The sequence below is a fragment of the Symphalangus syndactylus genome, chromosome 18 (assembly GCF_028878055.3).
Source record: "Symphalangus syndactylus isolate Jambi chromosome 18, NHGRI_mSymSyn1-v2.1_pri, whole genome shotgun sequence".
In the NCBI taxonomy this organism is placed as follows: Eukaryota; Metazoa; Chordata; class Mammalia; order Primates; family Hylobatidae; genus Symphalangus; species Symphalangus syndactylus.
The window spans coordinates 92,555,581-92,577,270 of NC_072440.2; the positions used below are offsets into that span (position 1 = coordinate 92,555,581).

Here is a 21,690-nt window from a genome sequence, read left to right on the forward strand (position 1 = left end):
AACCTTTTGTGCTGCCTTAGGTCTAAGCTGAAACAGCTTCAGGTCCCTGAACTACTGGGTGAGGGCCTGAGTGCCTGACAGACCTCAGTGGAGGGAGCCCCTGGGGAAGGGTGGGCAGGTGCAGGAGGAAGGGAGGAGAGCCAACGGGCAGGGCAAGGGAAACGTGAACCTCCTGAGTGGCCTTGACCTGAGTTTCTCTATGCTGTGGGGCTGGGAAATTTCCAGAATGGGAGTTTGAATATGAAGCCCTGGCTGGAGAGTCAGGAGCCCTGGGTTCTACCCAGTTCTGTCACTCACTGGCTGTGTGCTCTGAAGAAGTCCTGCCTTACTGGGCCCTACAGCTTCATCTGCAGAACTGAGAAGAATGAATATTCTTAAGGACCCTTTTGAAAAATCTATCTCTTGGCCTATGACACTGCAGTAGAGAAAAATAGAATTGGTGTGATGTTTCTCTTCGACTGCCATGCTTTCCTCTCCCTTGGTGTCACAGGTGGGAGATACAGTGGAAAGAAAGACACAGGGGAATGCTGTAGGTGGAAAGCAAGGCTGTGACCCTGTGGACTGTGGCTGCTGGATTATGGCTTCCTGGGAACAAGACTCCAAAGTGAGGGGGGAAGCATCTTAAAAACAGATGCATTCAACTTTGGGGCAAACCTCTAAACAGGCTTTACTTCATTCATGCAGAGACTTTTCTTCATCTTTCATAATCTGTCCAAATTACAGGTAAATCAAGTCCATCATGGAGGAAGGTGGGCATTAGAGGTGGTGGAGGAAGGAGTGACCATGGAGGTTGAAAACAACACACATTTATCATCTTACAGTTCTGGAGGTCGGAAGTGCAAAATGGGGCTTATGGGGCTAAAATAAAGGTATCGTCAGGGCTGCATTCCTTCTGGAGGTTCTAGGAGGGGATCCATTTCCTTGCCCTTTCCAGCATCTAGAAGCTGGGCAGATTACTTGGCTCGTGACCCTCTCCTGCATCTTCAAAGTTAGCAATGGCTGGACAAGTCTTTCTCACGTCACATCACTCTGGCACTGATAGTTCTGCCTCCCTCTTCCACATTTAAGGGCCCTTGTGATTACAATTAGGCACACCTAGACAATCCAGGATGCTATCTCTATTTTAAGGTCAGTTAGTTAGAAACTGTAATCCCATGTGCAATCTTAGTTTCTCTTTGCCATGTAATGTCACATAGGCACAGGTTCCAGGCATTATGACACGGACAACTTTGGGAAGCCCTTATTCTGCCTACTACAGGTGTTAGTTTACAAAGAGCAGTACCAACCCCAGGCGCCACAAGCCCCAGTGACAGTGGCCTCATTCCCAAAGATTGGCTCCTGGGCAGCCTTTTGGGATACCTGGTTTCAGAGTTGGGGGTATTCTTCTCTCCCTGACTTGGGCCAGGTGTCTTTTCCCAGGATGTCCCTTCCCCACAGGAAGGGCTGTCCCTACACTGTTGAACACCCCAGGGCCTTTGTGGGCATTCAGGGATATTGGTTCTGGGAAAGCAAATTTTCCCAGGCTGAAGGAGATCTTTCATTCAGTCATTGCTTTTTGGAGGGGTGTGGAATGAGGCTGTCCAAATTGCAGGTGAATCAAGTTCATCCATTCCACAAAGAGAGGCTCTTATAATAGACAAATTGAATCTGTTAACTCTTTCCCTACTGCATGAAGGCTTAACTCCCTTTAAAATGTCAACAACTCTTAGACAAGGAGCTATGATGTGCTTATCAGGGGCCTTCTTTCAGAAAAATTTGTTGTCCAAGAGATGCCATAAAAGATTTCTCAGACTCTGGATCCCTCTTGCCTCCCAAGCCCCTTTTCTAGCTCTTTCAATAAGAAATTACCTTTCAGGTTTTGTTTACTTTTTCTTTTGTGTGGCTTTTTTTTTTTGGAGCTTCATTGTATAACGAGAACTTCGCATAAATTGGAGCATCAAAAGATTATACAGTGATTTGTCTTTCTCTTGCCTAATAAAAGCATCAGATATTCCTAACAGGTTGGTGGTTGCTTTCTCTGGATCAGCCCGGAGGCTCTGAGCTGCCTGAGTGTGGGAGGAAGGTTGCCCATTAGCTACTGCTTGGGAGGGGCTTGTTACCCAGCTTCCTCACTAAGGGCTTGGGCTCTAGCTCCTGGTCAGCGGCCAGAGGGACAAGGACATGGATTGTGGAGTCTCTGGCAACAATGAAAGGCTGAAACACTTTTACGCTGCTTTTAGGTGGTGCTTTTGGGGTGTGAACAAAAGTTCTCTTAAAAAGCAATTTGGATGAAAGGGACTTTATTTCAGTGAAGTTTACAAACTGAGGAGACCCAGCCACCCATCAAAATGAAGGTGTGTTCCAGAGAACAAAGGGAAGGCTCAGGTTTTATAGCAAAAGTTCTCACCAGGTTCCCAATCAGGCCCATTTATGCAAATGAAGAGTTGACACTCAGTTCGGCTTGGTTGGTGTAGCTGAATTCTGATTGGTCAATACAGCTGAGACCTCATTGGCCAAGGCAGGTGAGCTCTGATTGGTTCAGGTGTTTTTTCTTTTTCTTTTTTTAATTTTTGTTTTCAGTAGTGAAGCTTACAAGGTGAGTTTTGAAAGTCCCAAAGTGAAACAGAGGTGTGAGTTTTCCAGGAACTTGGAGTACGTGTGTGACCCCTAGACAGCAAACGACCAATTGGCTCTATTTTAAATTTAGGCCCTGTGGGATCCACCGTGAGGGACTGACTCTTTCACATTCACATTTGTTCCCAGGGGAAACTGTTTAGTTTCCCCATAGGCCTCCTGTCTGTGAGAGGAAGCCCATTTGTATACAGCCAGATTAATTTCAGAATTTCTTGTAACATAAATACAAAAAATAGAGCATATAATATTGTAGTGGGGAGGAATATTTCTTTGTAGGGGAAGAAATGGTCAGATTTTGAGAGATGGTATGGTTCTTGCCCTGATCCTGAGGGACTTTGAATTTTAATCTTCAGGTCAGTTTGTTGGGCTGTGTTGTGTTTGTGATGTAGTGTTTGGAGCAAGGATGTCTCGCTGCCCTGAGAACCCCTAGCTTTCTCCTGAGTATTCCAGGGACAAACTGATACAGGAGGGGAACTTCTCTCTAACGATTCAGTTTTGCTCCTGCTAAAACTCAAATTGGGCCTATTTTTAAGTCAGAAGTTCAGTTCTATTGGCCAGAAGCCTTAATAGACATATAATGTGAGCCATATATGTCACTTAAAAATTTTCTAGTAGCCACATTAAAAAGTAAAAAGAAACAGGTGAAATTAATTTTAGTAATAGATTTTGTTTAACCCAAATATGTCCAAAATATTATGTGGGCATGCAATCCATACAAAAATATTAACGAGATATTTCACATTTTTTTTTTTGCATTCAGTCTTCAAAATCCAGTGTGTATTTTACACTTAGAGCACATTTCTATTCAGATGCTAAATTTTCATTGGCAATACTTGATCTGTATTTAGAGTTCATAAAATTGAGTGTTGAAAACGCAGATTCACACATCCAAAGTGTTCCAACCATACTTAAAAGTTTTCCAATAACTGACTGAGCTATTAGTTTTTAATTTTAAATTCATTAAAATGAAATAAAATTCAACGTTCATCTTCTCAGTTGTGGTAGCCAGGGTGTGAAGGCTCCCTGGACACATGTGGCCAATGACCTCTGGATGGAACAAGGTGGATGGAGGGCATCATTCCACAAACCACATGAAGGAAAAGCATGACTTGAGTTCGGAGGTCAGGCTGTGGGCAGTGGTACCCAGGCCTTCCCCCCCGGATCTGGCTGCAATTCTGAGCTCCCGCTTTGCTGCCCGCTACTCCGTGCATGTTTAGGATGCCAGGCCTCTGCTCTCAAGGCTTTCATTCTACTTCTCTCAGTCATTAATTCACACATTTAATAAAATCAGCTGAGGGCTTAACTACGAGCCAGGTGGATATTGTGGTGAGTTGAGCAAAAGAATCTAGTCCCCTGCCCTTTGAGGAACTTAGTTAACTTGAAACACTGGAGGGAGCTAGACAATAGGTAAACAAGCAGGATCATTTCAGATAATGGTGACTGCAATGAAAAGAACAGGGATAATACCTAGAGACAATCCAGTGGATGAAACTTTTAGAGTAGGGGCAGAGAGGCCTCTCTCAGGACAGATCAGTGGAGCTGAGACTGGGAGACTGTGGGCCAAGTGGAGATTCAGAAGAACAAGCATGCCAGTCAGTGAGGGCTCAGTGCACAGGCCCTAGGGTGTTTGAAATCCAGGAGGCCCGTGTGGCAGGAGCTTGGCAGAAGATATCTGTGCAGGAAGTGACGTCTTTAGCAGTTGGTGAGCCCTCCGACCATGGGAAGCAGAATGGAGTGGTGCTTACCCCTCTGGCTCCAGATGTGGTTGCCTTTGCTCAAACCCCAGTCACACCCACTAGCCTTGGGCTATTAGTTATCATCTCTGGGCCTCTGTTTTCACATCTGTAAAATGAGGGTAATAACCCTGTCTATAGATTTGTTGTGAAGATTAAACATGTTATTACATGTAAAACACCTGGCAAATTGGAGGTGCATGGAAATGTTAGTTACTGTTATGGTTCACTTATCAACTATGCCCAGTTCAGCACTGGGCTCTCCTAATTCTGGGATGGAGATGGATACATGAAGGAGAATGAGTGGTGGTCGAGTTTTTGGTTCCTGTGCTGACCACGCATGTTTGCAGCACCCTCTTCCTCCATGACAGCTGCCCCACAGGAAGTACTGCAGGAGAGGCACTGAGGGAGCATGGGGCATGTGGGTAGAACACTGCCACCTGAGTTCTCCTGAGTTCCTGACTCAGCTTGGCCCATGCACCAGGTGCGGGGGATAATGGAGAGCCCAGTTGGGCAGGTAGACCAACTCTGCTCAGCCCCAGCTCATTCAGTTCCTCTCCATCACTTGTTTGTTGACAGGTTATCATGGCAACAGAGGAGGCACAGAAATGAAACAGAACCGAATGAAACGGAACAATCTGGACTTTGATTTAACATTGATTATAATTCTGCTCTGTCTCTCATGTCTCTCCCAAGTCCTGGCTCTTTTCTTCAGTCTTGGGATATCTTTTTGTCTCTTGCCTCAGAGAATCAGATAACTTAAAAATAAACTCACCCCTGAACTTCAGAAGAACAGTGATTTATTTTTCCCACATAGAATGCATGTTGAGGGAAGACCTGCTCTCCTGGGAATTGGGGAATTAGAGGGCCTTGCAATTCAACAGCCGCTCCTGCAGGGCTGGTGGGGGAGGGCTGTGAAGATCACATATTGTCATCATCACTTTGTTTTTAAAACCCCCATCCAGGCTCCGCAGTGTTCAACATTTCCAGTCGAGCATTCAGAATGTCTCAGAGTTGAGGAAGGAGGCCTAGTGAAGAGTTTTTTCCAGGATTTTAATTACCAGTGCGTGTAACATGCAGAACTTTTATTGGGCACCTAGCCAAGCGTGGGGCTGGAGAGGGATAGGCTCATTTCCAGCCTGGAGCTCCCCAGCCCGCATGGCTTAGGTGGGTGTTGGCCCACACAGACTCAAAAACTGATGCTGGTCTGAGGAACAGAAGCAAAGAGACACTACCTCATGCAAAGATATAACTGGTGCACCCATTCACCTATTCATTTGTTAAACACATATTTATGGGGTGCTGCTGTGGTCTGAATGTTTATGTTGTCCCCAAATTCATGTATGGAACTCCACCCCAGCATGATTATTAGGAGGCAGAGCCTTCGGGAGGGGATTAGCCCATAGAGGTGGAGCCCTCATGAATGGAATTAGTGCCCTTATAAAACTAGGCTCCCGAGAGACTCCTCACCCCTTCCACCATGCGAGGACACAGTGTGAAGAGGGCTGTCTATGAGAAAGCAGACCCTCACAAGACCTGGAATCTGCCAATAACTTGCTCTTGGGCTTCCCAGCCTTCAAAACAGTGAGAAATAAATGCGTGTCATTAATAAGTCACCTCTTCTGTGGTATTTGGTGATAGCAGCCTGAACGGACATGCCTACTACTGCTGGGCACTGATTCGACCCCGAAGAGAGAGTAAGAGTCACAGTTTCCTATTCTGCGTGGGTTCTGCACTTGAGTTGGGAAAATAAATAGGATAATAAGAAACGTGTACAGGATATTAAATATTGATATGGGCTATGGTGAAAAATAAGCTGGTAATGCGGAGTGTTGGGTGTGTGTGTGAGATTTTATTTTATAATTTTCTTTTTTGAGACAGAGTCTTGCTCTGTCACCCAGGCTTGAGTGCAGTGGCATGATCACGGCTCACTGCAGCCAGCCTTGACCTGCTGGGCTCAAGCAATCCTCCTATCTCAGTCTCCTGAGTAGCGGAGAATACAGACATGCACCACCACACCCGGCTGGCTGGTGGGTAGTTAGCAGTGGTAGTGGTGCACAGTCATGAGATTTTGCATGTAATTTGAAGGTTGAACTGGTACTGTTTGTGGTGGGATTTGATGTGGGGTATAGGAGAGAGAGGAGTCAAGGATGATTCCAGGACTTTTGGCTTGGATATTAGTTAGGGTTCTCCAGAGAAACAGAACCAATAATGTATGTGTGTGTATGTGTACATACATATAGAGACAGAGAGGGAAAGAGATTATTTTAAGGAATTGGGTCACATGATTGTAGAGGCTGCTGACAAGTCCAAAATCTATAGGGTGGGCCATCAGGCTAAAGACCCACGGAAAAGCCAGTGTGTAGTCCAAGGCCATCTGTTGGAGAATTCCCTCTTGCTTGGGGGAAGCCAGTCTTTTGTTCTGTTCAGGCTTTCAGCTGATTGGATGAGACCCACACTTATGGAGGCCAATCTGCTTTACTCAAAGTCTACTGATTTAAATATTCATCTCATCTAATAAAAAGAAAAGAAAACTTCCTCATAGGAACATCCAGAATAATGTCTGATGAAATATCTAGGCACTGTGGCCCAGCCAAGTTGACACATCAAATTCACTATCATAGCTTGGCAACTAGAAGAATGGATTTGCTGTTGACTGAGAAGGGGAGGGCTTTAATAACTCAGGTTTGGCTGGGTGGTCAGGAGTTTGGTTTGGGGCATGTTAAGTTTGAGACGTTGTTAGACACCTGGATGGAGATGTCAAGTAGGCAGCTATGTAATGGGCCTGGATTTCAGTGACGAGGACCAAGCAGGGGATAGATAGTTGGAAGTCATAAGCTCTCAGAGATGGCATTTAAAGCTACAAGAAGAGGGAATGAGAACCCAGAGGAAGGAAGCACAGAGGGAACCATTCTTATGGGCTCTTTTCTTATCAGGAAATCTGTGCCCAAGGTGGCTGTCCACCTGCCTGGTCAGAGGACAACTGTGCTGCTTTGGCCTCTGGGCTTCTTGCATTGAGCTCTGCCAGAAAGAAAAAAAAAAAAAAAAAAAACCCAACTGAAGGGGCCTAGTTCTGGAATCACTTGTGGGGATGGGGCGAATGGAGCTCTAAGAACATGCAGTGCAGTCTGCTGTGTTTCAGGCTGCTCCTCTGATGTTCTGGTGGTTCTCAGTGTCATGTATTCATTCTCTCAACACCCTCTTACTGAGTACCAGCTCTGCTTCATGTTTGGTATCTCCCGGAAACACACACACAACAGGCACTGTCTGATGGGGCAGACACAGACATGCGAGTGAAGCTGTGTGGCAAGTGCCCTGGGAGTGGGAAAGCCAGGGGTAGGGTCCAGAGGAAGGACAGCTCGCTTGCAGTCTTCTGGCTTGGAATCCAGCCCCTTCTTTGCAGCTAGTATCTTTTGCAAGATGCTGTCAACCTCCATCCACCCAATGTCATTGCCTCTTTTCTCGAGTGTTTGTCTACCTTCTGGCCGGGCACCTGGACTCTCCTGCACACCCACCTTCTTGGCGCTTGGCTCATCTGCTCTTATTTGGCCTGCTTGGATTGTCATGCCCCAGGCCCAGGGCCATTCTCATGGGCCCAAGCCCGATTTCTTTCTTTGCATTTAGCAAGTTGTCATTTTTCCCACCCTTTGCATAGGGATTCAACTCCTGCAATCAACTCCAGGGTTGTTAGCTTAGCTAGGACAAAGCCCCGGCCAGGAATAATATCATTGAAGGCAATTTGGAAGTTTCCATCATGTTTCAAAAACCTCATGAGCTGTTTTATGGGCAGAGCTTTTGCGGGGATGGGGAGGCAAAGGCCTGGATGGCAGAGACTTTGAGATGCTCTGGCCCTTATCTCAGAGCATCTTACTTCTTACTCCTTCTTACTCCTCAGTGCCTCTGCCTGTCCGGCCCAAAGTCTTGAGCTAACTCTCTAAACCTGGCAAAGCTGGAAGCTTTGTCACCACTTTCAAATGTTCTGTCCTATGGCTGGGTCCTATGGCACCACACAACCCAGGCATTTTTATCCCTGAATGCCCACATCCTCCCTCCTGGTCTGGATTGTAATCTTGCCTACATTTCAAGGGTAATTTCATCCATCTGGCCCTGATTCGGGCGTCCCAAGTGTGCCTGATGAAGACTCAGGTGCCAAGATTTCTCAAACTGGTTCCAAGCAAACCCCAAGCGGGCCCCAAGCCAGAGGCTCCTCTGTATTTTCTGGGTAAGACGCTCTCTGCCTACCAGAGCATGCACTGTTCTCTTATGGAGAAGTCAAGGGGGACCTAATTGCTGGAAACGCTGTCTCTGGGAAGAGGTTCCCAGGCAGAGAGAGCTGGGCTCACAGGCCAAGTATGGGACCTTGAATCACAGGGGCTTGGTTGGGAAGGGGCACATGAGACAGAGGGTATTGGGGGCAGCATGCTGGGCTGGCTGGTGCCTGGCCTCCACCTCACTAAGCCTCTTGGTGTGATGTCCCTTCTTCTGGCCTTGCTGCTCTTCAGCACATAGTCCCTCATGCTGGTCCCCTAGGGCAGGGGATCTGCATCGAGATAGAAACTGGAGAGGGGGAACCAGGAAGGGCAAGAAATGAGAGCCCTACATGGAGGAGGGCCCTACCCAGACTCCAGGAGTTTGTCTGTTGCCAGAGAAGCTGCTGCAGGCCTTTGCTGGTGGGACAGGCACTTGCTGTGCCCAGCTTCCAGGTACTCCTGGACAAGCCTTTCTCCCTGCCACCCTTTGCACCTGAATTCAGTGATCAGCTGTGGGGCAGCTCACTGGCGACCTTGCGCTCAGGTGGAGCTTTCCCCGGCCAAACCCTGGGAACTCTGGAAAGCATCCTTGTTATGTTGGCTCACAATGGCTCCCTCCTTGAGCAACCTGGGCCCCCAGGGAATCCGAGTTCTGGGTGGTCCTGAGTTCTCAAATGAAATGCTATTCTAATGATGCCAAGCCAAGTGGCGGAGACACGAGGCCAAGGTGGGGCTCACAGGATGGCATATCTAGATAACAGGATTGGACCCTCAGGTACTGAAAGAGTAAAATGCACTGGGATTGGTGGGAAGCATAGCCCATCAGAATCATTGATGAGCTAGCATTTTAAAAGCTACAATTTGGATATAAATTTGAGTGGATCTGCGAATTGCTTCCTAAATGTGGAAGGAGAGTGATGGAGGAGGAAGAATTGTTTTCATGAAGTGGAAAGAATTTAAATTATTATACTTTGTACAGGCCTCAAAAGTGTTTGAATATGTTGGTTTTCTCCTGTTAGTGAATATTATTTGCTGGCTTGTTTGCACATTTAAAAAAATAGCATATTAAGTAATTTTGTGTTCACTGTGCAGTTTGAATTCTGACCTAACTTTGGAGGAATAACTTATCTCCTTTGGAAGAATCTGTCTATACACACAGATAATGGCTATGCTCATTGGCATGATTCGGTATGTCCAGTACAGACCCTCCCCTTTCAATTCTGACCCCCACCCTTCCACATTACCTACCCATATTGATAAAGCTTCATTCACTCAACTTGCCCAAGTGTGGTTTAGTTTTGAAATATAAAAGGGCTGTTGTTCTTAACATGGCAAATTTAGATTAAAATTTAGACATGTTAGTAGTCCTGAAGTGTTTTCTGCCAGCTGGCCTGTACAATTTCTTATGGACTGGGATAGAAATGCATTGGGAGAGTCAAGAATATGGGCTCCACAGGAAGGTACCGCATCTGTCCCATTCTCCACTGTACCCGAACACCCAGCATTCCCTGGGACTCATATCCTGTTGAGCCAACATGCCAGAGCATAGCCACTTCCCTCCCAGAGTACAGCATCAACTGATCCCAAGGCTTGGCCTGAGAAGTGCCCCTTCTCCTTAGGGCCTGGGGCCCAGTCTGCCACCCAGCCCCTTGGGGGAAGGCTTTGGACTTCTTCTGTTTGAGATGCCTGTTAAGTATTCACTGGGAGATGCCAAGTAGGCCGTTGGATCTATGGGTCTGGGAGAGGTAATTTTAAATTGGCACATACGTGGATTCTAAAGCCCCATGAGACAATTGGAAATCACCCAGGGACAGAGTGTTGGGAAAGAAAAGAAGAGGCATGAGTTGCTTGGCTCAGGAGACTCCTATATAAACTCTGGAGAAATGAAAGGAACCAGCTGAGGAGTGCTTTTGAGGCAGGAGGAGAACCAGGAGAGTGTTGAGGACAACTAGAGAAAGCGCTGAGAATTAGCCTCTCAGGGCTGCCACAACCAAGTAAGACAACTGAGTGGCTTAAATAACAGAAATTTATTTCTCATAGTTCTGGGGCTAGGAGTCCAAGGTCAAGGTATCAGCATGGTTGGCTCCCTCTGGAGACTGGGAGGGCCTCTCCCCCAGCTTCTGGGGGTTTGCAGGAAGTCTTCAGTGTCCTTGGCTTCAGCTGCATCACCTCGCTCTCTGCCTTCATCCTCACATGATGTTCTTCTTAGGTTTGTGGCCCTGCAACCAGAAACCTCATTTTTATAAGGACATCCACCATATTGAATGAAAGACCCACCCTACTCCAGCATTACCCCATCCTTACTAATTATACCTGCAGAAGAGCAGAATCAGTGGAAAGGAAAAGACCAGAAGGCACGAGCCACTATGGCATAGTGGGGCGAGAGTCTAGTTCTCCTCTCTGTGTCTTTCCCTGCAGCCACTGCCTCTCTGAAGCTCTGATAGAAGGTTATAAGTCACTTTAAAGCCAAAACAATTTGCTAAAGAAATGCAGCACAGGAGCTGGGCATGGTGGCTCACATCTGTAATACTAGCACTTTGGGAGGCCAAGGCAGGAGGATCGCTTGAGCCCAGGGGTTTGAGACCAGCCTGGGCAACATGGTGAAACCCTGTCTCTACAAAAAAATACAAAAATTAGCCAGGTGTGGTGGTGCACGCCTGTAGTCCTAGCTATTCAGGAGGCTAAAGTGGGAGGATCACTTGAGCTGGGGAGGTTGACGTTGCAGTGAGCCATGATCGCACTGCTGTGCCCCAGCCCGGGTGACAGAGCCGGACTCTGTCTCAAAAAACAAAAACAAAAAACAAACAACAACAACAACAACAAAACAAAAAGGCAGGGACACAATGTGTAATGGTATAATGGTATTATTGGTGGTTTTTTTCTTAATGGCAAAGTTCTGGGGGTTGGAAATTTGGAAATAATGTCACTGAGTGCCAACTTGGGGTAGTGTTACTGGGGTTTGGGTCCAGGCTTATTACCTCTCAAAGAACTGTACTACTAATGTTGCATTTTGTGTAGAAGTAAGGGACAATTGAAGGAGGCATTAAGGTCTCTGAAAAACCCTTAAAATCCTGCCATTCTGTCCTCTCTCAGTTAGAGTCAGCCTTCCTTGGGCTTCTCTGCATTGCCCCCAAAACACCAGAGATTGTTTCTGAGACAGTGGGCCCCAGAGCCCCCTCTACCCCACTCCCTTCTTAGCTATCCCAGCCCTCATGCCCACACTACCTTACCCAGCCGGTCACTCTGGGCAGGCTGCCCATGGGCCAAGGATGACACTCATATTTGACTCTCCTAACGGAGGCTCCAGATAAGTGAGCCAGGGCAGCATTCTGCGGCCAACAAAACTTTTACCCTTCCTTTGATATGTCAGGCCCTAGGGGTCCTTTAAAAGCCTGTGGGTAATCTATAAGCCATGGAAATGCCTACCTGTGGATATGGGTGATTATCAGTTTTCAGATGAGTACTTTCTCTATGTAAGGGTGTTTTTTGTTGTTGTTGTTGTTGTTTCTTTGTTTGTTTTGAACATTGAGCTCCACAAGGCTGGAGAGCTTGAAGAGCAATTGGATCCATTATCTTAGGTCCTAGCTTCTGGGGGGAGGGGGAAATCATTACTTCTTCATCTCCAGCAGCTGGAGAAACTGGAAAGGGATTAGAGCAGGACCAGGAGAGCAGAAGAACATTCCTCAGACTCCAGGCACAGGACACTTTAAGAGTTCTTATGAAAGGTCTAGTTCCTATATCTGGGCTGCCCTGAGGGAGGGTAGCTATGGGGAGATCTGGGGAAGAAATGAAGCCTGGGGAGCTCCTTGAATCCAGAGATGACCAAACTCTCCTGCTTGAGCAGAAAGTTCTCCTGCAATAAGGTAGACTTGCATTTCTTTGAGCCAAAGAAGCTGAGTGGAACAAGAGGCTTGCTCAGTGCTATTTTCATGGGAAGCTGAACTCTGAGACCAGATTGGAGGGTGGGTTTCCATCAAACCAGGGGACCCTGCACCCACCACAGATTGGCTGCTCCCAGGCTGGTCGTAGTCATTAACTGGAATCCCAGTCGCTGGCTTAGGGGGGTTGCTAAGGAAGCCTTTAAGTGTGGGGTGAGAGGTTGGCAGAGTCTGGTAATAGGGAGTTTGGTCCCCCACAAGTACTCAAAAGTTTTTGTAGAAATTCCCTTGCTCTGCCCTCTCAGTAGACGATTGCCCTGTTTGTAGGCCCATCTGCTTTAAACTCTTACAGGAGCTGAAAGGTCAAATGTAGTTTTAAAAGGTTTTAGAAACCAGTGGAATTTCAGGGAGAAGTTCTTCCAAATGTGGTGAGAGGCTGTCTGCTTTACTGAATGGATGTTTATATCTTGTGGTGTGAATAAGAAATATGATCGATCACCAATGCCCAAACCACTTCCTTGGCTAGTGGGTGCCTACATTTTCTGCCAACTAGGGCACTGGATATAATCCTTTGACCCTATTTTGTGTTTGACCTCAGAATCTCCTCTTTTCCCCTTGGGCTCTCCCTGAACTTTCCCACATTTTCTTCCCGGGAAGTTCCAGCCCTGCCCACTGGTTCACTGGGACTCAGATGGCACATGGGCATGGACTGGCCATGGTCTAGGGGTGAGGGTGGGGTCACTTCCCTTGATCCCTGGCTCCAGGTCTGGCACACAGTGGGGGTTCAGAGTACTCATTCAAGTTGGTGGAATGAACTGCAGAAGCCAAGGTGGGAGGAACAAAGTCTCCCCCGACCTCAATTTGATTTCCTAAGGGGGCTCTGCAGTAAATTTGGTAATGCTCACTTGTCACAAAGATATCTCTTGGGTGTTTTGACAGGGCAGGAGCTAAAGGAGACAAGGGTGGAGCAATGAGTACAGCCCAGGAGGATTAGAAGGATTCAATGAGGGCATATCAGAACCATGTCTGGCACTCGTGTCACAAGAGGGTTTCTTAAAGAAATGCAATCTGGGGTAAGGATTGGGTTTAAATTTGGGCTCCATTTTTTACCAGCTGTGGACTTGGTAAGTTGCTTAACCTTTCTGCACCTCGGATTTGCTATCTACACAGTGAGACTAATCATCCCTGACCTTCCTACCTCAAAAATCAGGTGCAGTGCTCGACAGGAGCTAATGAACATTTGTGAGTGCTTTGTGAACCCTTAAGTGCTGTGCATATGGAGGGATCATATAAATAGTCTAGGTTATTGTTGATACAAATATCTGGTTGGCCCACTGAGCTGTGGCCCCACTGTTGAGTTTTTTTGGGCATCAATTTCCTGTTCTCCCATCACCGCTTCTCTTCTTATCCCTGACCTTTTTTCGACTGTATTTCTCCCAACAGCTAAAATTAATTATTTGTGAAGGCTTCCCTAAGTCAGTGTTGGGGAGAAGTAGGGGGTCAGGACACATTGCTTTTATCATGGAGCGAGGCAGGAGGGAAAAGACGGTGGCTGGATCAAATATCTGCCCCTCACATGCTGCCGGTGGGCAGTGATGCTGGTGTTTTGACACGTGTCAGGTGGTTTTGATTCTAACAATTGCTCGCCAGAGCAGTGGGACTTGTTTGGATAAATCAGAACCAGCCTGAATCTGAACTCTTTCTTTCACTCAACAATGGAGTTTGCTCTTCTTTTGTCTCTTCTTAAGCTTCATGTTGCCTGTTCATGGGGCAGCGCACCTGAGCTCCAGGGAAGCGACCCTCATTCTCTTTCTCTCTGGATGATTAACGGGTCTTCCCCCCTTCTCAGAGGGCACATGGGGGTAGAACAGGTTTTGTGTAGGTGCAGGGTGAAGATGCTGTTTCCACCTGTGGCCTCTGTGTGCCAGCACCATTTCTGCATCAGAGCAGAAGCCATTTGGAAAGTAATGAATTTTCCGTATCTCCGTCCCTCCCTCCTCTTTCTTCCTGGAACAGCTTTGTAAATGGATCCCACAAACTAACGTTAGTAGAGACTTTTAAGGAGGGCATTGGAGACATCAGTGGGCTTAAAAACTAGCAACAGAGGAGTTTGGGTCAGATACAGACCTTGTGGGGCCCATGGGTTCCAAGCAGAGCAATTGCTTGGGTCATGCTTGCTGATTGTGAGGCTCCAGAGAGGGCCTACTTCCGAATTTTGAGACTGCAAAGTTATTTCTAGAAACCACTTTCTCAGGAGATATGGCCACCAGGGTACCCACAAAGCAGTTCTTATCACATTTGCCCATTCAATGAACAATCAGTAATTGAGCTCCTACTTTTTGTCAAGCCCTGGGGCAACAGAGATGAATGGGTCTTGGTTCCAAGATGCAGGAAAGTTTATCCTCTAGCAAAAGAGATTAAAAGGTAAACAGGTCTTTTTGATATAAGGTGATTTGTTGGGATGGAGGCAGGCCCAGGAATGTGGCAGGACAGAGGAAATATACTTCTCTGGTGTGGGGTAATCTTGGAAGGCTTCCTGGAGGAGGCAGAGAGAGAGAGCAAGCTCATGTGTGAAAGATGAATTGGCATTAAGAGGAAAGGCCGCAGCAAGGGATTGCTGAAGGGTAGCCAATCTATATGGTTTGAATGTGTGTCCTCACCAAATCTCATGTGGAATTGTAATCCCTGATGTTGGAGATGGGGCCTGGGGGAGGTGTCTGGGTCATGGGGGTGGATCTCTCATGGCTTGGGGCTAAAGGAGAGAAGGGCTGTCTTCTCAATAAGTGAATTCTTACCCTGTAGTATGCAAGCACCTGCTTCGCCTTTTGCCATTGAGTAAAAGCTCCTTGAGGCCTCCCCAGAAGCCAAGCAGATGCCAACACCATGCTTCCTGTACAGCCTTCAGAACTGTGAGCCAATGAAACCTCTTTTCTTTATGAATTACCCAATCTCAGGTATTTCTTTATAGCAATGCAATAACGGCCTAACAAACCAACTATCCAGATTTGCTGGGGCTTAGAGGCTTCTCAGGATGTGGGACTCTCAGTGCTAAAACTGAGATAGTTTTGGGCAAATTAAGATGGTAGGTCACCCTAGGTACTTTTAGAGTTGGAAAGACCTCGATTCAAATCTCTGCTCTGCCACTTAAAAGCTGTATGACCCTAGGTAAATTGTTGAAACACTTTGAACCCTAATTTCCTTACCTAGAGGATATACAGGCCACCTTCTTAGGACTCTGCCTAGGTCAGTGTTATCAGTAAGAGGAAGTTATTATTTTAGATGGAAAAAGCAGTATTTTCAAATGCTAGGCAGAATATGGTTGGAGTAGAGCACAAAGAAGTGGGCGGTAAGAAGTTGGCTGGAAATAGAAGCAGGGGCTGGATCATGAGGAATTTAGAATGTTTTCCCTTAGGACAATGGTTAATCACTAACTTAACTTTACAATATGAGTAAGGCAGTCAGATTCTCGTCTTAGAGAGATTGTCCTTGAAGTAGAGGGGAACACATATTTGAATCTGGAGGGAGAAGAGAGGGTAAGAATGATGCAGTAAAGTGATTACAAACAGGGAGTTATATTCTGAGAGAAAACAAGAGGCCACCAGCCAGCCCAGGATCAGATCAGGAGCCCCAGTGGTTAAAAGGGACAGGAACCTCATCTTCTGAGGTCAGAGGCTGCTTGTTGGGTGCAGCTACATGCTGAGCTGGGTTGGAAGGTTATGTGCTTACCAAACAGATCTGACACCTGGGAAACTGTGTGCATGAGGATGACTTCATGAGCTCCTTGAGATATGTTTTGGGTCCTTTGGTTAATGGGCGTGTCCTTCCTCTCTTTTCTCCGTCTTCTTCCTTGGCTTCGTCCAGCATGGGAGGCTTCTTGCCAGTGCTTTGTCGCTCATCATCTCCATGGTGATGGAACAATGGTATGGTAAACACATGACCTCACTGTGTAATTATGCAAAAAAGTGAGCAGAGGAAGGAAGCTTGGGGTTTGATGAGTCTAGTTGGGGAGGGAAATCTTCTGAATCAGATGCCTGTGAAGTGGGCCCTGGCCTTGGAAGAGGAAGAGGATGGGCTAGCCCCCCAGTTGAAATAACTTGAATCAGACTGCTCTTTGGAATCAGGAAGGACTTCTATAGATAATGATAAGCAGAGGAAGTTATAAAAGAGAATTGACTGGATTGGCTAACCTCATACAAATAAGTTGTTTTTTGCATGTAAATGAAATAAATGAAAAGACAACAAATTTGAGAGATTCTTTAAGAATCTTTAAGAAGATTTTTTTGAAAGCAAATTATAGTAATTAAAGAAAAAAAAAACCCTAGTAGAAAATGTGACAAAGGATATAATCAGAAAATTTATAATGGAAAAAAGTTTCATTCATTCATTCATTCATTCATTCATTCATCTTTTCAATAATGTATTGAGCCCTTCCTATGCAGCAAGTGTTACTCTATGTGCTGGAGATACAGTGATAGACAAAACAGGCAAAAATCCCTGCCCTCATGAAGTTTCCGTACTTTCTGCTATTTTTCTTTATGTTTTCTTAATTAGTTTTTTTCTTAATTAGTTTTTTTTAACATTGATTCTAGATACTTTCTTCATCTGGAATTATGCTCACATAAAATTGAGTTCAGAATTTATTCTCCCCCTCAAAATAAACCATTTACTTTAGTTAATGCTTTAACCATTAATTCTTCCTCTCCTCCCTGATGAATTATGCTCTCTAACATATGAATGAATCTCTCTATTCGTATGTTTGGAGCTGTATAGCCTGTCGAGTGATTTTATTCACAGCTCTGATTCCAGCTCCCTACTGTTTTTATTATTGTGGCTTTGTACCATGTCAGATGCCATAAGTTTACATGATTGGGAAGAACCATGACAAAATTGACTTGGACACTGTATTGGTGTCTTTCTCCATGAGATGGCACTCACAGTCTTATTTCCTACCTTTACGAATAATTAGTGATTTTTGAACAGTCCCAGAACAAAGAAAACTTAAGTTTCACAATTTCCAAAGCTGATGTCAAGTATTCTCATGCCTCATATTCTGTCATGTTTCTAAAGCTTACATATTTTCCTCTCTCTGGGACATTAGATCTTTACACGTGGACATGGCTGGGTGGGGCTGTGCTCCTCTGTGTTCCTGAATGCTTCCAGCATGAGGGTGTACAGTACCTGTTAGAGCAGTCCTGCAGGCCTTGCTCTTCCCCTCCTGTCACATACAATTCTTCTTTTCAAAAAATATTTGAGAAAGAATTTGAAAAAAAAAAATATTTCTACCAGGAACATGATATTTCTTCAAGTCTGCTTTTATGTTTCACAATAAATTTCAAATAATCTTTTTAATAGAACTTGTGTGTTTTTTCATGAAGATTATTTTTAGGTTTATTATTAATATTGTTATTTCACTTTAAATATAATCTTCCCACCCCAACGGTATTTTTAAACTAGCTACTTCTGGTATATAATCATCTATATATGTGTATATTTTTAACTTATTGCTCACCTTACTAAAATCCTATTAGTTCTGGTAGTTTTCTCTTGAATTTTTTTTTTTTTTTGGCAGACTAGGATATTGTCTACAAATAATGATATTTTGATGTCCTGACTTTTAAAAAATATTATATTTCTGTTTCAGGTTATTGACTAGAAATAGAAACTATATAATCATGATAGGGCTAGAAGTCTTACTTGCCTTGTTTCTAATTTTGGTAGACATGTACCTATTGTTTCACCATGAACAGGATGTTGATTACAAGTGTAAAATCCTGTCTTCCAGTTTGCTACGTTTTTTTTTCTAATCCACAAAATGTATTACATTAAAAAGTCTATATCTTTAGATCTATTAGGATAATCTTATGGCTTTTGTTCTGTGACAGATTGATGTAGACTATTACATACTTCCATATCTAAAGTCATCATTGAATTCCAGGGATAAATACAATATTAGTCCTATTAAATTATTCTTTGAATATCTCCTGAATTTATTAGTTTTTCATTTGGGATTTTGCTATACTATATCCTTGAGCATATATTTTTGCTATACTATATATTTGAGTATATGGTATTATATACTATAGTATATAACATACAGCATATGTATAGTATTAGTATATACCCTAGTATTAGCATAGTTTTTCATTTGGGATTTTTGCTATACTATATACTCAAGTATGCAGTATATGTTAATACTTGAGGAATACATTTTTCTATATTATATACTTGAGTATTAGTATATAGCATACTCTAGTACATAGTATAGCAAAAATCTCAAATGAAAAATGAATACATAATTAACATTGGTCTGTGTGTGTATCACTTATATATCATATAATGTTATATATGTATTCATTTGTATATTATCTTTGCCAGGTTTTGTCATGAAATTATCCCTTAAAAAAGAGATTGGAAAGCTTTCCTGAAGGGGTGGCCTGCCCCTCCACACCTGTGGGTGCTTCTCGTTAGGTGGGACGAAAGACTGGAGATGTTCCATCGCCCAGGGACGGGCAGGAGACAAATGTTTTTCTTTTTCTCTAAATTTAAGAGAATGGCGATGACCTTTAACCATAAGCAGCCTTTAGGCACTTGTTTAACAAAGCACATTCTGCACCACCCAAAATCCTTTTAACCTTAAGTCACCACAGCACATGTCTCTTGCAAGGACAAGGTTGGGGGTAGGGTCACAGATTAACAGCATCTCAAATACAGAACTAAATGGAGTCTCTTATGTCTACTTCCTTCTATATAGACACAGTAACAGGCTGATCTCTCTTTCTTTTCCCCACACTTTCCATCTTTTTTCTCTGCTCTATAACAATCTGAAAGCACTCATTCATAAAACTGTCTGAGCTCAGAGCCTTTTGTAGAGATAATTTGTCCACAATTTTTCTCAGCATGGTTAATAGTTCTTGAGTCAATCTTTCATCTTCCTAGAAAATTGTCTATTTCATCAAGATGTTCATAGTAATAAACATAGCTGCTCCTACAGAGCACTCTGGCCATGGACTTTAATTAAGTTTATCCTGATTTTCTTTGGAGCAGCTGAGGCAGGCTAGACATTTCTAAAGATAGTAATGGATTACTAATGGAGAACAGGGAAAAATAGCTTAGAAAATTCAAGAAGCCATGGCTCCTTCCGCAGCACATTCTCCAAGTTCATAGTCTCTGATCCGTAACACCTACCTTCTAGTCCTAAAGGCTATTAGTTTTTCGGACATCTTGCCAGAAGTTTTTAGTTTCTAGTTCTGGACAAACTCCAACCAGAAGATTCCGTTTTAATATTGAAATTCCCTCTTAGACATTTCAAAATTCTTGTGGCCAAGGCCACACGTGTGAAAGGCACTCTGAGCCTGCCCTAGGCCCTCTTTCCTTCCTTCCTGGTGTCCAGTATGAGGGCACCCCTCTCTCCATAGGCAAAAACAGGCCCTCACACGTGGGTGAGGCATTGTTCCAGCCTAGACTCAATCCTATTACTTTTCATTTAGCCACATAATAAACATAGTAATGGGAATACTGTTTACTTCACAACAAGGGAGAATGAAAATATATTTATGAAATCAACAGTTGCCCACCCCTAAAAAAATACATCTTGATTGAGAACTCTAAAAATATTTCAATCCAGTTTATGCACAAAGGAGACAAGTGTTTCAGGTTATCAGGATGAACCCATAGAGTTTGGAAGACAAACAATTCTAGTTTATGGTCAACATTCAGCCTCTCCAACCTCCAAAAAAGATCTTTGTCATTCAGGTACCAGTTCATACCTCCTAAACTTGGACAGATGGATAATGAGGGTGTTCAGAGCTAGACAGGCTGTAAAACCCTGGTTGAAACACAAGTTTTGCTCAGGAACTAGCAGAAGGAGAACTAAGCTGTGGACCTGACCTTCATATGGTCAGCCCCTGTTGACAGGAACTCACAGAAAACACAATCAAGAAGGCCAGGTTCAGGCAGCTAACTAGTGTCACTGCAGTGCTGTGGATGTCTCTTCAGGAGGAGTCCACTTTCAGTGCCTGGTCTTCACTCTGAAGGTGAGCCTGGAAGTGTTTCTTCCCTTATTCCTTAATAAATGCTGCCCCTAAACATTCAGGAATCCTGGAAGGTGGTGAAGAGTTTCAAATAGTCCAGTGATTGTTTTCAGACCCCCAAGCCACTGCTGAAAAGAGCTAGCCATGGCCCATGAGCTTGACTTCAAAAGGGAAGCTTGGGCCAGGCACAGTGGTTCATGCCTGTAATCCTTTGGGAGGACGACGAGGGTGGATCACTTGAGGCCAGGAGTTCAAGACAAGCCTGGCCAGCATAGTGAAACCCTGTCTCTGATAAAAATACAAAAAATTAGTTGGGTGTGGTGGCATGCACCTGTAATCCCAGCTCCTCAGGAGGCTGAGGCATATGAATCATTTGAACCCAGGAGGCGGAGGTTGCAGTGAGCCAAGATGGTGCCACTGCAATCCAACCTAAGCCACAGAGTCAGACTGTCTCAAAAATAATAAAAAAGAAAGCTTGAACTTCTCATTCCGATTGTACACTCTTTGTAGCAAGCACTGTGCCTTCTCTTTCTACGCCGGTCCCTTAAACTACATTTGTCAATGTTCATTACTGTGGATAAAATTCCAAACCAGCACAGATTTGTTTAGGGGAACAAATTCAGTGATGCAGTAGAAACCTGAAATGAAATCTGACCCTGGGGCTGCTGCCTCTCTGGAATGACTATTTTTCTCTATGTTTCACCTATCCTTCAATGGCTGGCTCAAGTTTTAGCCTCCCCAGAAAGTCGCATCTGATTACCTAGTCTAAAGGGATCTCCTCTCTTCTTAACCTTCCGGAGCACTGACTTCATGCAGTATCTCTGAATCTCACTCACTCAACAAATACTACAAATACAACAATACAATACTAGTAAATGTTGAGATAGTGATGAAAAATGGAATTAAGATTTACCACTTATGAAGTCAGCTTTGCTTTCAGCAGGAGGTTTTGGGGTTCAGGGGCAGGTCTGGACCACAGTAGCTCCCCTCTTTCCCCCTTCATTTTCCTTTCATGCCCTCTCAAATGGCGCTAGGTTATATTAAGCTGATTTCTGGTGCCAGCCAAAGGAAGACCCACTCTGCACTCTCAGGTCAGTGTGGGCTTATGCAGGGTTTCTGGAGATAGCCATCTCTGGGCAGAGCTGGGAAGTCAGGGCCTGTGCGTCTGGCACTTATATTCAACCTT

The 21,690-nt window shown here is 44.6% G+C and overlaps 1 long non-coding RNA gene across 1 annotated transcript; it reads right to left on the minus strand.

Annotated features, from left to right (window-relative positions):
* Positions 1–10,604: 10,604 nt before the first annotated feature.
* LOC129468225 (uncharacterized) lies at positions 10,605–16,367 on the minus strand. The gene is made up of 2 exons (XR_008652572.2): positions 16,201–16,367; positions 10,605–10,815 (listed from the first exon to the last, which is right to left on the minus strand). It is a non-coding gene; the product is annotated as an uncharacterized lncRNA (long non-coding RNA).
* Positions 16,368–21,690: the final 5,323 nt, after the last annotated feature.